Below are 15748 nucleotides of genomic sequence, written 5' to 3'. Positions count from 1 at the left end.
GAGGGAAATCCATGTTAGCCCATTGCCTTATTTCCTCTCTCAGACTATCATTTAAAATGTTGCTGCTGTCTTGCAAAGTTTAGAAATTTGCAATGGTGACAGCTCCAGTCACTGAGTTTTATGTGAGGTGACTTTCTTTCTTACCCAATATATCCAAAACTTCAATTGTCATTTTCTCCTGGAGAGCTCTGGGTTCCTAGAGGAAGAACATCATTTAAGGGAAGCTATCTAGTGATAACCACTTGATATGGCCTGTACCACAAGAGTGGAGATTTGTGGTTTATGCCCCAATGACTCGTATCATAGATGTTTGAACGTATCCCATATTTTTGGCTGCAAAACCATTCTCAGCAAATCCCTGAACTGAATATGCTGTGAATGCTTCTGAAACCTATGCCCAGAACTGCCCAAATATCACTGCCATAAGCTTCCCAAGACACTTTTCTCTACTTAAAAAAATTTAAATATAATTTACATTCATTAAAATGCCCAGGTCTTAAGTGTTCAGTTCAGTGGACCTTGACAGTTATATATGCCCATGTAAGTAGCACCCCAAAAAAGATATGGACCATTTCCTTCACCCCAGAAAGTTGTTTTCTGCCTGTTCCCTGTTAATTCCCTGCCCTTCCCTCAGTCTACCTCATAGGCAACTACTTTCTGATTTTTATTCCCACAGTTCTCATTTTATTTCATATTTCCCTAATTTTTTCTTCTAAGATCTCTGTGGTTCTGGATATATATTTAAATATAAAATTTTGTTGAAATAAAGTTTTGTGCAGGGAGTACAGAAAAATTGACCGTTGATTTTCTCTATTGTTTATTTTTCTATTTCGTGATTTTCATTATTTTTATTATTGGCTTACATTTATTGTTTTTTTTTTCACTCTTGTTTTTCAGATTCTGTTTTTGTTTGTTTGTTTTGTTTTGTTTGTTTTGTTTTGAGACAGAGTCTTGCTGTGTCACCCAGGCTGAAGTGCAGTGGCACCATCTCAGCTCGCTACAACCTCTGCCTCCTGGGTTCAAGCAATTCTCTTGCCTCAGTCTCCCGAGTAGCTGGGATTACAGGCACCCACCACTGCACCTGGCTAATTTTTGTATTTTCAGTAGAGACGGGGTTTCACCATGTTGACCAGGCTGGTATCAAACTCCCGACCTCATGATCTGCCCGCCTCAGCCTCCCAAAGTGCTGAGATTACAGGCGTGAGCCACCGCACCCAGCCCCGTTTTTCAGGATTCTGATAATAAAAGCATAGAAAATTGTTTTTCTTTACTCCTTTCCTATTTCCCCTATAGGCATTAAAAGTTGTAAATTTCTCTTTAAGCACTATGTTAGCTGTAGCCAACATTTTGATGTATTGGGTTATCATCATTCAGTTAATAATATTTAAAATGTTTTCTTGTGATTTCTTCTCTGACCCAAGTGTTATTCAGAAGCGTGTTGCTTGTTTTCTAAAATTGGGGATTTTCTAGATATCTCATTATTATGGATTTCCAATTAAATACTACTGTGGCCAGAGCATACACTGTGTATGGTTTTGATTCTTGGATATTTACTGAGACTTGTTTTATGGTCCAGCATATGGTCTACATTGGTGAACATGCCGTAAGCACTTGAAAAGAACATTTTCTGCAGTTGTTGAAAGTAATACTCTACAAATGATTTAGTTTGACATCCCACTCTGGGTCTTGCCCTCCTCCCATGTTGTAGACATTCATCTTCTATTTTAGACCTGATGACCAATGCTTCAAAACCACTTGCCTAGGAAAGGTTGGCTTTGTGCTGCAAGATGTAGCAGTTTGTTCTCTGAAGCTATCAGAACTACCTACAGACCCTGGGTCTTGCTGAGACTTGTGGAGCACTATCTAAAATCACCCAGGTGCATCACACACATCTGCCTGCTGTAGCAGATGCTGGGAGTGCACCTTACAGATCCCCCCACCGCCTTCAGGGTAGGGCCGGACATTCCTTCAGCTGTTGAACGTTCTGGAGGCTGGTAGATTTCAGCTCATGTCTCTTGGAGTCTCTGAGTGGAAGCAATAAATATAAGCCCTAAAGAAAGGGAAAAATAAAACAAAGGTCAAGAGTGATTGGGGGCCGGGCGCGGTGGCTCAAGCCTGTAATCCCAGCACTTTGGGAGGCCGAGATGGGCGGATCACGAGGCCAGGAGATCGAGACCATCCTGGCTAACACGGTGAAACCCCGTCTCTACTAAGAAATACAAAAAATAGCCGGGCGTGGTGGCGGGCGCCTGTAGTCCCAGCTACTCGGGAGGCTGAGGCCGGAGAATGGCGTGAACCCGGGAGGCGGAGCTTGTAGTGAGCTGAGATCCGGCCACTGCACTCCAGCCTGGGCTACAGAGCGAGACTCCGTCTCAAAAAAAAAAAAAAAAAGAGTGATTGGGAACCATAATACCAACTTTCTTTTATTTTTAAACAGGTTTATTGAGGTATAATTGACATCACATTTGCTTGTTTTAAGTGGACAGTTCAATTATTTTCAGTAAAATTTTATACTTGTGTGGACCATCACCACAATCCTGTTTTCCAGCATTTCTATCATTCCTAAGAAATCCCTCATGCTTATCAGTCACCATTCCTTACTCTTACTCACAGCTCAAGGCAACCTTTAATTGACTCACTGACTTTACAGATTTGCCTTTTCTGGACACTATATAAATGGAATTATAGAATATGTGATCTTTGCATTTCTATTCTTTCACTTAGCTTAATATACTTTTTTTTTTTTTTTTTGAGGCAGAGTCTCGCTCTGTTGCCCAGGCTGGAGTGCAGTAGTGTGATGTTGGCTTACTTCAGCCTCCACCTCCTAGGTTCAAGTGATTCTCCTGCCTCAGCCTCCAGAGTAACTGGGACTACAGGCACCTGCCACCCTGCCTGGTTAATTTTTGTATTTTTAGTAGAGGTGGGATTTCACCATGTTGGCCAGGCTGGTCTCAAATTCTTGACCCCAAATGATCCACCCACCTCGGCCGCCCAAAGTGCTGGGATTACAGATGTGAGCCACCATACCTGGCCAGCTTAATGTACTCTTGTGGTTCATCTATGTTGTAGCACATATCAATACTTTATTCCTTTTAGGTGCCAAACCCTATTAAATTGTATGTATGGCTCCCATTTGTTTATTCATTCATCAGTTGATCGATATTTGATGTGTTTCCACTTTATGGACTATTATGGATAAAGCTGCTATGAATATTCACATTCATGTGTTGTGTGGACATAGGTTTTTATTTCTTTGGGGTAGACAGCTAGGAGTGAAAGTGCTAGGTCATATGGTAAATGTATCTCTAACATTTTAAGAAACTGGCAATCTGTTTTCCAATGTGGCTGTATGTCCCATCAGTAATGCATGAGTAGTTCAATTTTTCACATCATTGTTTTTCACTTCCTCCAATTGTTATTGTCCTTCTCTTTTATTATGGCATTCTAGTGGGTAAGAAGTGGTGTCACATCGTAGTTTTGATTTGCATTTCCCTGCTGACTGGTGATGCTGACCACCTTTTCATGTGCTTTATTAGCCATTCTTACACCTTTTTGGTTAATTGACTGTTCGAATATTTTGCTGATTTAAAAATTGGGTCATTTATCCTTGTGTTCTTTAATTCTTACACCTTTTTGGTTAATTGACTGTTCAAATATTTTGCTGATTTAAAAATTGGGTCATTTATCCTTGTGTTCTTTAGTTGTAATTGTATTTTATATTCTGGATACAAGTCCTTTGTCGAATAAATGATTTGATATTTTTTCTCATTTTGTGGCTTGTCTTTTCATTTTCTTATTGATGTCTTTTAAAGAGCAAACATTTTTAGTTTTGATCATGTCTCATTTTTTAACTTTTTTGTTTAGCAGAGAAAGTTTTTTTCTTTTTTTCTTAATTTAAGGTCATGAACATGTTAATTTACATTTTTTTCAAAGAAGTGTATGGTTTACCCCTGAAATGTAGGCTTATAACCCATTTTGAGAGAATTTTTACTTATGTGTGAGTTAATGGCCAAAATCATATGACCAATTGATTTTGACAAAAGTAAATTCAATGAGGGAAAAGAATGGTCTTTTAAACGACTGATACTGAGACAACTGAATTGTCCACATTCTCAGAGGATGTCAGCCTGCTACGTCAAGTGATGCCCATCTGAGTCACCGCCTAGTGGCATCAGAGTTCACAATCTCTCAATATGATAATTATGGGTTAAATAATATGCTGTAACTTTCTGCTTCTCCTATTCGACAGACAGCCACATCTCATGCAGCACCAGCTGCATCCCTGAGACACCATGGTGAAGGTGAAGCCTGGAGTGAATAGATATGACCATATTTGGGCTCCTGGTCACAAGGGCTGCTTTGAACTCTGATAAAGTGGATATTGTTGCCATCAATGACCCCTTCCTTGACCTCAACTACATGCCCTGCATGTTCCAGTATAGTACTACCCGCAGCAAATTCCATGGCACTGCCAAGGCTGAGAACGGGAAGCTTGTCATCAATGGAAATTCCATCACCATCTTCTAGGAACTAGATCTCACCAAAATCAAATATGGTAATACTGGCACTGAGTACATCGTGGAGTCCACTGCTGTCTTCACTGCCATGGAGAAGGTTGGGGCTCACTTTCAGGGGTGAGCCACAAGGGCCATCATCTCTGCCCCATCTACTGATGCCCCCATGTTTGTGATGGGTGTGAACCATGAGATGTATGACAACAGCCTCAAGATCATCAGCAATACATTCTGTACCACCAACTGCTTAGCACCCCTGGCCAAGGTCATCCATGACAACTTTGGTGTCATGGGAGTACTCATGACCATAGTCCATGCCATCACTGCCACCTAGAAAACTGTGGATGGCTCGTTCAGGAAACTGGCATAATGGATATGGGGTTCTCCAGAACATCATCACTACATCTGCTGTCACTGCCAAGCCTGAGGGCAAGGTCATCCCTGAGCTGAGCAGGAAGCTCAATGGCATGGCCTTCCGTGTCCCCACCACCAATATGTTGGTCGTGAATCTGACCTGCCATTGGGAAATACCTGCCAAATAAGATGACATCAAGAAGGTGGTGAAGCAGCATTGGTAGGCTCCCTCAAGGGCATCCTGGGCTACATTGAGCACCAGGTTGTCTCCTCCAACTTTAACAGCATCATGCACTCTTCCACCTTTTCCACATTTCCTGGTATGGCAATGAATTTGACTACGGCAACAGGGTGATGAAACTCATTGCCCATATGGCTTTCAAGGAATAAGACCCCTGGACCACCAGCCCCAGCGATAGTATGAGGAAAAGAGAGGCTTTAGCAAAATCTCTTTTCCATCTCCTACTTATTACTCTGTCTGCCAATTATCTTAGAGGAGAGGTCAAATAGATGCCATTCAACCAAGAGTTCCAGAGGCTGACAGTAATGGTATGGTAGCCAGCTTCTAAAGTGACTCCAGTGAGCTCTACCTCCTGGTATTTGTACCCTTGTGGGTGGGTTGAACCTAGTACCTTGCTTTTAACTAGTATAATATAATAAAAATGATGGAATGTCACTTTCATGATTAGGTTAGTAAGGATTGTGACTTTCAGCTTGCTTTTACAATTGCTCTTTCTCATTGGCTTTGACGAAGCAAGCTGCCCTGCTGGAGAGGACAATATAGTAAGGAACTGAGAGCAGCCAACAGTCAAGGGGAAACTGAGGCTCTCAGTCTAATAACCTTAGAAGAACTGAATCTTCCAACAACTATATAAGTGAACTTGAAAGTGGGCCTTTCTCCAGTGGAGTCTTCAGATGAAAACAGAGCTTTATGCCAATGCAAGGGCTCTTGGAATTCCAATGTTTAAGGAAAAAAAGAGGTACACTGTCAATTTCCAACAAGCCGCTTTCTTTCCTTGGGGATTTCTTTTGCATTACAAAAATCCCTTCATTGAACTCAGTTTGAAAGCCACAGGTTTATTTCTCTAAAATAAATCTGTCTTTGACTATTGAGCCACATTTCGTGTTTCTTTTCCCTTTAATTCTTACATTTGGTGCCACAACCCAGGACAAGTGCTGAGGGCAGAGGCTCTCTTGCAACCCAGGAAACAGTGGGCAATGGCAGCTCATCCTGAGCTAACTCCTGGATTCTGGGGGTCTCTGGTCACTGGCCCCGTCTTTTCTCCTACTTCACTTTTCGAGCAATTTTCATGAGGAGGACAAGTAACCTGAAGGGAACGGAGAGGCTCTGGCCAGGGCTACTCCCTGGAGTTCTCAACACCCTCAGTCTTGGGAATCCACCTCCAACCACCCGCAGTGGGTATTTCACTCTCTCCCTTCCTCTTCCCTCATCCTCTCTCTTTCTCTACCTCTATCCTCTCTCCCTCTTTCTCTCTTCCTTGTGCGGCTCCAGTCTAAGAGGCCCTTTGCCAATTCCAACTGGAACATCCAGCATCAGACACTAATCCAGCTGACTGGTAAAATTTGCCCTCCCCTGACTTTCTCACGGTACCCAGGAAAGTCAGGTCTACCATCCCGGTCCTTGGAGGACTAGCGGGACTAAGCTAGAGGAAATCTTGGGGACACCCAGTTTTTTCTCAGCTTGACTATCCTCTTTAGAAAGAGTATTCCGGGTCTCTGTCTTTTGTCTGGGGACACCTAGAACAAAAAGAGACACCCTCGGCTTCTTCTCATCAGTCTACATGGGTGCCAAACCATTCCACATTGCTATGCCCTCTCCACTGTGCTGTCTCCTTCATAACCTCGCCAAACTTGGCTTACGTGTTTGGTTTTTTATTGCAACATGGCCTGGCCCCAATACAAATTACACAATGACAGCAGATGGCCTGAAAATGACACCTTTAACTTCCAAATTCTCAGGAACCTTGGCGACTTTATAACCGGGAATGTCAAATGACAAGAGGTTTTCTATATTCAGGCTTTCTTCTGCTTCTACTTAGATCCCAACCCTCCATGTGTCAAGCTTGCACCCACTCATGAAATCTTTCTTCTTGATAAAAACCCTCCCCTGGTCTCTTCTTCCTCTGAAGCCCCTTTTTACCCTGCAGATGAACCTCCTCTGTGTTCTCATCCATCTACATCTGCTCCTTGCCTGTTTGAACCCTCTGACTTGGTGGCCCCTCCTGTCCCCAAGCCTTCAGCCCCAAACCCTGCTTTTCCTCCTGCTCTACCTGTTACACGTTTAAAAACCACCTCTGCTATTCTCCCTCTCTGGGAAGTGGCTGGGACTGAAGGCATTGTTTGCGTTCACGTCCCTTTTTTTCCATGTGTGATTTGTCGCACATCAAGCAGTGTCTGCGAAAGAGGTCTTTCTCTAAAAATCCCTCTCATTATCGCAGGGAGTTCCTGCACATAACCCAGTCAAAAAGAGTGCTGAGCTTATTTAAAATGTATATTCGAGCTGTGAGTATATTCAAAAGGCCTTTATGTTTTTCTCTTCACATATCTTGTTTTCCTGGAAAAGGTTTTTTCTCAGTTAACTGAATTACTTTTCTCCACTCCATCTTACCACTCTCGGTGCATGCATGAAAAACCCTAAAATGACTTCTGATTGCCTGGGACTCCTTGGGAAAACACAAAAGGTGCCACAAATCCCATTTTGGGAAAAATTTCTAGTTTCCTTATGGAGCCCCTGGAATTAAAGGTAAATAAGTACCTCTCAAAATCTGTCTTTGTCTTTCAGCTATGCTTGTTTATTAGGCCCTGGAAACTGTTTTTCTAGCCCTGTTCTTAAAGGGCCTCACCCAAAGGCCAATAATCCAATTGGGAAATTAGCAAAAAAAAAAAAAAAAAAAAAAAAATCTTATAGCTACTGAATCTGGTTGTCTGTGTGGCTATGTATGTGTTATGCGTGCAACGTCTATTAAAAGAGCTCTAATTAATTGACCTAAGAAAAATAAGCACTTAAATATTTTTAAGGGAAAAGTAAAAGCTGAGGGACCTTTTCGTTCATGTGACTTTATTTTTTTTTAATTTTTTAATTTTTATTTTTTTTTATTATTATACACTGATTTCTAGGGTACATGTGCATAACGTGCAGATTTGTTACATATGTATACTTGTGCCATGTTGGTGTGCTGCACCCATCAACTCGTCATTTACATCAGGTATAACTCCCAATGCAATCCCTCCCCGCTCCCCCCTCCCCATGATAGGCCCCGGTGTGTGATGTTCCCCTTCCCGAGTCCAAGTGATCTCATTGTTCAGTTCCCACCTATGAGTGAGAACATGCGGTGTTTGGTTTTCTGTTCTTGTGATAGTTTGCTAAGAATGATGGTTTCCAACTGCATCCATGTCCCTACAAAGGACACAAACTCATCCTTTTTTATGGCTGCATAGTATTCCATGGTGTATATGTGCCACATTTTCTTAATCCAGTCTGTCACTGATGGACATTTGGGTTGATTCCAAGTCTTTGCTATTGTGAATAGTGCCACAATAAACATATGTGTGCATGTGTCTTTACAGCAGCATGATTTATAATCCTTTGGGTATATACCCAGTAATGGGATGGCTGGGTCATATGGTACATCTAGTTCTAGATCCTTGAGGAATCGCCATACTCTTTTCCATAATGGTTGAACTAGTTTACAATCCCACCAACAGTGTAAAAGTGTTCCTATTTCTCCACATCCTCTCCAGCACCTGTTGTTTCCTGACTTTTTAATGATTGCCATTCTAATTGGTGTGAAATGGTATCCCATTGTGGTTTTGATTTGCATTTCTCTGATGGCCAGTGATGATGAGCATTTTTTCATGTGTCTGTTGGCTGTATGAATGTCTTCTTTTGAGAAATGTCTGTTCATATCCTTTGCCCACTTTTTGATGGGGTTGTTTGTTTTTTTCTTGTAAATTTGTTGGAGTTCTTTGTAGGTTCTGGATATTAGCCCTTTGTCAGATGAGTAGATTGCAAAAATTTTCTCCCATTCTGTAGGTTGCCTGTTCACTCTGATGGTAGTTTCTTTTGCTGTGCAGAAGCTCTTTTGTTTAATTAGATCCCATTTATCAATTTTGGCTTTTGTTGCCGTTGCTTTTGGTGTTTTAGACATGAAGTCTTTGCCCATGCCTATGTCCTGAATGGTACTACCTAGGTTTTCCTCTAGGATTTTTATGGTATTAGGTCTAACATTTAAGTCTCTAATCCATCTTGAATTAATTTTCGTATAAGGAGTAAGGAAAGGATCCAGTTTCAGCTTTCTACTTATGGCTAGCCAATTTTCCCAGCACCATTTATTAAATAGGGAATCCTTTCCCCATTTCTTGTTTCTCTCAGGTTTGTCAAAGATCAGATGGCTGTAGATGTGTGGTATTATTTCTGAGGACTCTGTTCTGTTCCATTGGTCTATATCTCTGTTTTGGTACCAGTACCATGCTGTTTTGGTTACTGTAGCCTTGTAGTATAGTTTGAAGTCAGGTAGCGTGATGCCTCCAGCTTTGTTCTTTTGACTTAGGATTGTCTTGGAGATGCGGGCTCTTTTTTGGTTCCATATGAACTTTAAAGCAGTTTTTTCCAATTCTGTGAAGAAACTCATTGGTAGCTTGATGGGGATGGCATTGAATCTATAAATTACCTTGGGCAGTATGGCCATTTTCACGATATTGATTCTTCCTATCCATGAGCATGGTATGTTCTTCCATTTGTTTGTGTCCTCTTTTATTTCAGTGAGCAGTGGTTTGTAGTTCTCCTTGAAGAGGTCCTTTACATCCCTTGTAAGTTGGATTCCTAGGTATTTTATTCTCTTTGAAGCAATTGTGAATGGAAGTTCATTCATGATTTGGCTCTGTGTTTGTCTGTTATTGGTGTATAAGAATGCTTGTGATTTTTGCACATTAATTTTGTATCCTGAGACTTTGCTGAAGTTGCTTATCAGCTTAAGGAGATTTTGGGCTGAGATGATGGGGTTATCTAAATATACAATCATGTCATCGGCAAAGAGGGACAATTTGACTTCTTCTTTTCCTAACTGAATACCCTTGATTTCTTTCTCTTGCCTGATTGCCCTAGCCAGAACTTCCAACACTATGTTGAATAGGAGTGGTGAGAGAGGGCATCCCTGTCTTGTGCCAGTTTTCAAAGGGAATTTTTCCAGTTTTTGCCCATTCAGTATGATATTGGCTGTGGGTTTGTCATAAATAGCTCTTATTATTTTGAGGTACGTTCCATCAATACCGAATTTATTGAGCGTTTTTAGCATGAAGGGCTGTTGAATTTTGTCAAAAGCCTTTTCTGCATCTATTGAGATAATCATGTGGTTCTTGTCTTTGGTTCTGTTTATATGCTGAATTATGTTTATTGATTTGTGAATGTTGAACCAGCTTTGCATCCCAGGGATGAAGCCCACTTGATCATGGTAGATAAGCTTTTTGATGTGTTGCTGAATCCGGTTTGCCAGTATTTTATTGAGGATTTTTGCATCGATGTTCATCAGGGATATTGGTCTAAAATTCTCTTTTTCTGTTGTGTCTCTGCCAGGCTTTGGTATCAGGATGATGTTGGCCTCATAAAATGAGTTAGGGAGGATTCCCTCTTTTTCTATTTATTGGAATAGTTTCAGAAGGAATGGTACCAGCTCCTCCTTGTACCTCTGATAGAATTCAGCTGTGAATCCATCTGGTCCTGGACTTTTTTTCATTGGTAGGCTATTAATTATTGCCTCAATTTCAGAGCCTGCTATTGGTCTATTCAGGGATTCAACTTCTTCCTGGTTTAGTCTTGGAAGAATGTAAGTGTCCAGGAAATTATCCATTTCTTCTAGATTTTCCAGTTTATTTGCGTAGAGGTGTTTATAGTATTCTCTGATGGTAGTTTGTATTTCTGTGGGGTCGGTGGTGATATCCCCTTTATCATTTTTTATTGCGTTAATTTGATTCTTCTCTCTTTTCTTCTTTATTAGTCTTCCTAGCGGTCTGTCAATTTTGTTGATCTTTTCAAAAAACCAACTCCTGGATTCATTGATTTTTTGGAGGGTTTTTTGTGTCTCTATCTCCTTCAGTTCCGCTCTGATCTTAGTTATTTCTTGCCTTCTGCTAGCTTTCGAATATGTTTGCTCTTGCTTCTCTAGTTCTTTTAATTGTGATGTTAGAGTGTCAATTTTATATCTTTCCAGCTTTCTCTTGTGGGCATTTAGTGCTATAAATTTCCCTCTACACACTGCTTTAAATGTGTCCCAGAGATTCTGGTATGTTGTATCTTTGTTCTCATTGGTTTCAAAGAACATCTTTATTTCTGCCTTCATTTCGTTATGTACCCAGTAGTCATTCAGGAGCAGGTTGTTCAGTTTCTATGTAGTTGAGCGGTTTTGATTGAGTTTCTTAGTCCTGAGTTCTAGTTTGATTGCACTGTGGTCTGAGAGACAGTTTGTTATAATTTCTGTTCTTGTACATTTGCTGAGGAGTGCTTTACTTCCAATTATGTGGTCAGTTTTGGAATAAGTGCGATGTGGTGCTGAGAAGAATGTATATTCTGTTGATTTGGGGTGGAGAGTTCTCTAGATGTCTATTATGTCTGCTTGCTGCAGAGATGAGTTCAATTCCTGGATATCCTTGTTAACTTTCTGTCTCGTTGATCTGTCTAATGTTGACAGTGGAGTGTTGAAGTCTCCCATTATTATTGTATGGGAGTCTAAGTCTCTTTGTAAGTCTCTAAGGACTTGCTTTATGAATCTGGGTGCTCCTGTATTGGGTGCATATATATTTAGGAGAGTTAGCTCTTCCTGTTGAATTGATCCCTTTACCATTATGGAATGGCCTTCTTTGTCTCTTTTGATCTTTGATGGTTTAAAGTCTGTTTTATCAGAGACTAGTATTGCAACCCCTGCTTTTTTTTGTTCTCCATTTGCTTGGTAAATCTTCCTCCATTCCTTTATTTTGAGCCTATGTATGTCTCTGCATGTGAGATGGGTCTCCTGAATACAGCAGACTGATGGGTCTTGACTCTTTATCCAGTTTGCCAGTCTGTGTCTTTTAATTGGACCATTTAGTCCATTTACATTTAAGGTTAATATTGTTATGTGTGAACTTGATCCTGCCATTATGATATTAACTGGTTATTTTGCTCGTTAGTTGATGCAGTTTCTTCCTAGCCTCGATGGTCTTTACATTTTGGCATGTTTTTGCAATGGCTGGTACCGGTTGCTCCTTTCCATGTTTAGTGCTTTCTTCAGGGTCTCTTGTAAGGCAGGCCTAGTGGTGACAAAATCTCTAAGCATTTGCTTATCTGTAAAGGATTTTATTTCTCCTTCACTTATGAAACTTAGTTTGGCTGGATATGAAATTCTGGGTTTAAAATTCTTTTCTTTAAGAGTGTTGAATATTGGCCCCCACTCTCTTCTGGCTTAGTCTGATGGGCTTCCCTTTGTGGGTAACCCGACCTTTCTCTCTGGTTGCCCTTAAGATTTTTTCCTTCATTTCAACTTTGGTGAATCTGGCAATTATGTGTCTTGGAGTTGCTCTTCTCAAGGAGTATCTTTGTGGCGTTCTCTGTATTTCCTGGATTTGAATGTTGGCCTGCCCTACTAGGTTGGGGAAGTTCTCCTGGATGATATCCTGAAGAGTGTTTTCCAACTTGGTTCCATTTTCCCCCTCACTTTCAGGCACCCCAATCAGACGTAGATTTGGTCTTTTTACATAATCCCATACTTCTTGCAGGCTTTGTTCATTTCTTTTTCTTCTTTTTTCTTTTGGTTTCTCTTCTCGCTTCATTTCATTCATTTGATCCTCAATCACTGATACTCTTTCTTCCAGTTGATCGAGTAGGTTACTGAAGCTTGTGCATTTGTCACGTATTTCTCGTGTCATGGTTTTCATCTCTTTCATTTCGTTTATGACCTTCTCTGCATTAAGTACTCTAGCCATCAAGTCTTCCACTTTTTTTTCAAGATTTTTAGTTTCTTTTCGCTGGGTATGTAATTCCTCCTTTAGCTCTGAGAAGTTTGATGGACTGAAGCCTTCTTCTCTCATCTCGTCAAAGTCATTCTCCGTCCAGCTTTGATCCGTTGCTGGCGATGAGCTGCGCTCCTTTGCCGGGGGAGATGTGCTCTTATTTTTTGAATTTCCAGCTTTTCTGCCCTGCTTTTCCCCCATCTTTGTGGTTTTATCTGCCTCTGGTCTTTGATGATGGTGACGTACTGATGGGGTTTTGGTGTAGGTGTCCTTCCTGTTTGATAGTTTTCCTTCTAACAGTCAGGACCCTCAGCTGTAGGTCTGTTGGAGATTGCTTGAGGTCCACTCCAGACCCTGTTTGCCTGGGTATCAGCAGCAGAGGCTGCAGAAGATAGAATATTGCTGAACAGCGAGTGTACCTGTCTGATTCTTGCTTTGGAAGCTTCCTCTCAGGGGGGTACTCCATGCTGTGAGGTGTGGGGTGTCAGACTGCCCCTAGTGGGGGATGTCTCCCAGTTAGGCTACTCAGGGGTCAGGGACCCACTTGAGCAGGCAGTCTGTCCCTTCTCAGATCTCAACGTCCGTGTTGGGATATCCACTGCTCTCTTGAAAGCTGTCAGACAGAGTCGTTTGCGTCTGCAGAGGTTTCTGCTGCGTTTGTTATTGTTTACTGTGCCCTGTCCCCAGAGGTGGAGTCTACAGAGACAGGCAGGTTTCCTTGAGCTGCTGTGAGCTCCACCCAGTTCGAGCTTCCCAGCAGCTTTGTTTACCTACTTAAGCCTCAGCAATGGCGGGCGCCCCTCCCCCAGCCTCGCTGCTGCCTTGCTGGTAGATCACAGACTGCTGTGCTAGCAATGAGGGAGGCTCCGTGGGCGTGGGACCCTCCCTGCCAGGTGTGGGATATAATCTCCTGGTGTGCCCATTTGCTTAAAGCATAGTGTTGGAGTGGGAGTTACCTGATTTTCCAGGTGTTGTGTGTCTCAGTTCCCCTGGCTAGGAAAAGGGATTCCCTTCCCCCTTGTGCTTCCCAGGTGAGGCGATGCCTCGCCCTGCTTCAGCTCTCGCTGGTCGGGCTGCAGCAGCTGACCAGCACCGATTGTTCAGCACTCCCTAGTGAGATGAACCCAGTACCTCAGTTGAAAATGCAGAAATCACCGGTCTTCTGTGTCGCTCATGCTGGGAGTTGGAGACTGGAGCTGTTACTATTCGGTCATCTTGCTCCGCCCCTCTCATGTGACTTTAATCTTTAAAACTTCGTGATACAGTAAGATTAGAAATGTCTTAAGAGTTTCCAGCATACATTTTTATTTGCATTTATTGATCAAGCAGTTTCATACTTACTTCTGCCAAGTATTATAAGGTGTCAAAATTTGACACAGAGGTTACAAAACTATAACTCAGCCCAAACAGAATAATCTTTACTTGTGTAATTTTTTAATAAGTGAAACATCAACATTGGTTTAACGAAGATCGCCACATCTTGAACTATTGAGTAAAATCCCCTAACTTCTAATTTTGTGGCCTTAGTCAGTCTTGTCCACAGACATGGAAGAAGTTTGTTTTGGGAAAGGACTGTTATCATCTTTAATATTAAAGAAAAGAGAATTTATATAAAAATGAATCTTATATGGTACATTCTTGTCCTAAAGTAAAGTAACTGGTTGTTTAAAGAAAGAAATGTTTACAACAATTCAGAAAGTCCACACATGTTGGAGATTGTCTGCAAAGACTGTGAAAAATTTTATGAAGGGTATTTATGTAAGAAATGCTGTACAATTTAAAAGTGAGTAGACCTTCTGAATGCTTTATGAAATGTCACTATAACTCTTTTTTTTTTCTTTTTTTTGAGACTGGAGTCTCGCTCTGTCGCCCAGGTTAGAGTGCAGTGGCCGGATCTCAGCTCACTGCAAGCTCCGCCTCCCGGGTTTAGGCCATTCTCCTGCCTCAGCCTCCAGAGTAGCTGGAACTACAGGCGCCCGCCACCTCGCCCGGCTAGTTAATTTTTGTATTTTTTAGTAGAGACGGGGTTTCACCAGGTTAGCCAGGATGGTCTCGATCTCCTGACCTCGTGATCCGCCTGTCTCGGCCTCCCAAAGTGCTGGGATTACAGGCTTGAGCCACCGCACCTGGCCTAAAATGTCACTATAACTCTTAACTGTACAAACTGCCTGATTTGTAGCTAGGTAAAACCTAGGACACATGGAGTTAAATGCTGGAATAAGCTAGAGCTTAACTGCATTTCTGTCTAGGTCCTAGACTCTACATCTAGCATATAATTAAAACCCCAAACTTATCAACAAAAGTAAAGGTTGCTAAAAGTTAACAGTGTAACGTGAGTGTAATACTATTGAAAAACCAGTTTGCATATACTTTTGGCAAAAAGATTTTAAGGAGGCATGAGAATGTGGATTTTTACCTATATTAAAAGTTAAAGAATTGTTTTGAAGGTGTAAGAAAATTTTGGAAGGTTAATTGTACAGGAAATTCTGTGTGTAAACATATTGGCTAAAGTTGAAGAGGTATCATTCAGATTTTCTGTAAATTGAGCATTAAAATAAAAGCACAATGGGTTTTTCTTAAAGCACTAACCTGCTCTTTAACGAAAATTATAAAGGGTTAAAAAGGGTCTATAAAAATCTTACCTTATGGTCAAACATAAACTTGGGTAAATGCGTCTACAAAGTTTTATTAACAATTGAGTTTAACATTAATAGCACACTAATATAAAGGTAAAATTTAGCTTATTTGGTATAAAAATCATACAGGAAGAATTGTAAAATATAAAATGGTGTTTGGCTTTCTTTGGGCTATATTTGTATAAATACGTTATTGGTATGCGTTCCAAAGTTATGGGAGACTCCTCTAATTCTGATATATCT

General features: G+C 41.2%; 1 pseudogene; it reads left to right on the top strand.

The window, feature by feature from the left end:
- The first annotated feature begins 3844 nt into the window (after positions 1–3844).
- LOC110740751 lies at positions 3845–7743 on the top strand (annotated as a pseudogene).
- The last annotated feature ends 8005 nt before the right edge of the window (positions 7744–15748 follow it).

This window comes from Papio anubis, chromosome 1 (genome assembly GCF_008728515.1).
Source record: "Papio anubis isolate 15944 chromosome 1, Panubis1.0, whole genome shotgun sequence".
Lineage (NCBI taxonomy): Eukaryota > Metazoa > Chordata > Mammalia > Primates > Cercopithecidae > Papio > Papio anubis.
The sequence above is the reverse complement of the archived record's forward strand: the minus strand, read 5'-3'. Positions and strand labels throughout refer to the sequence as shown.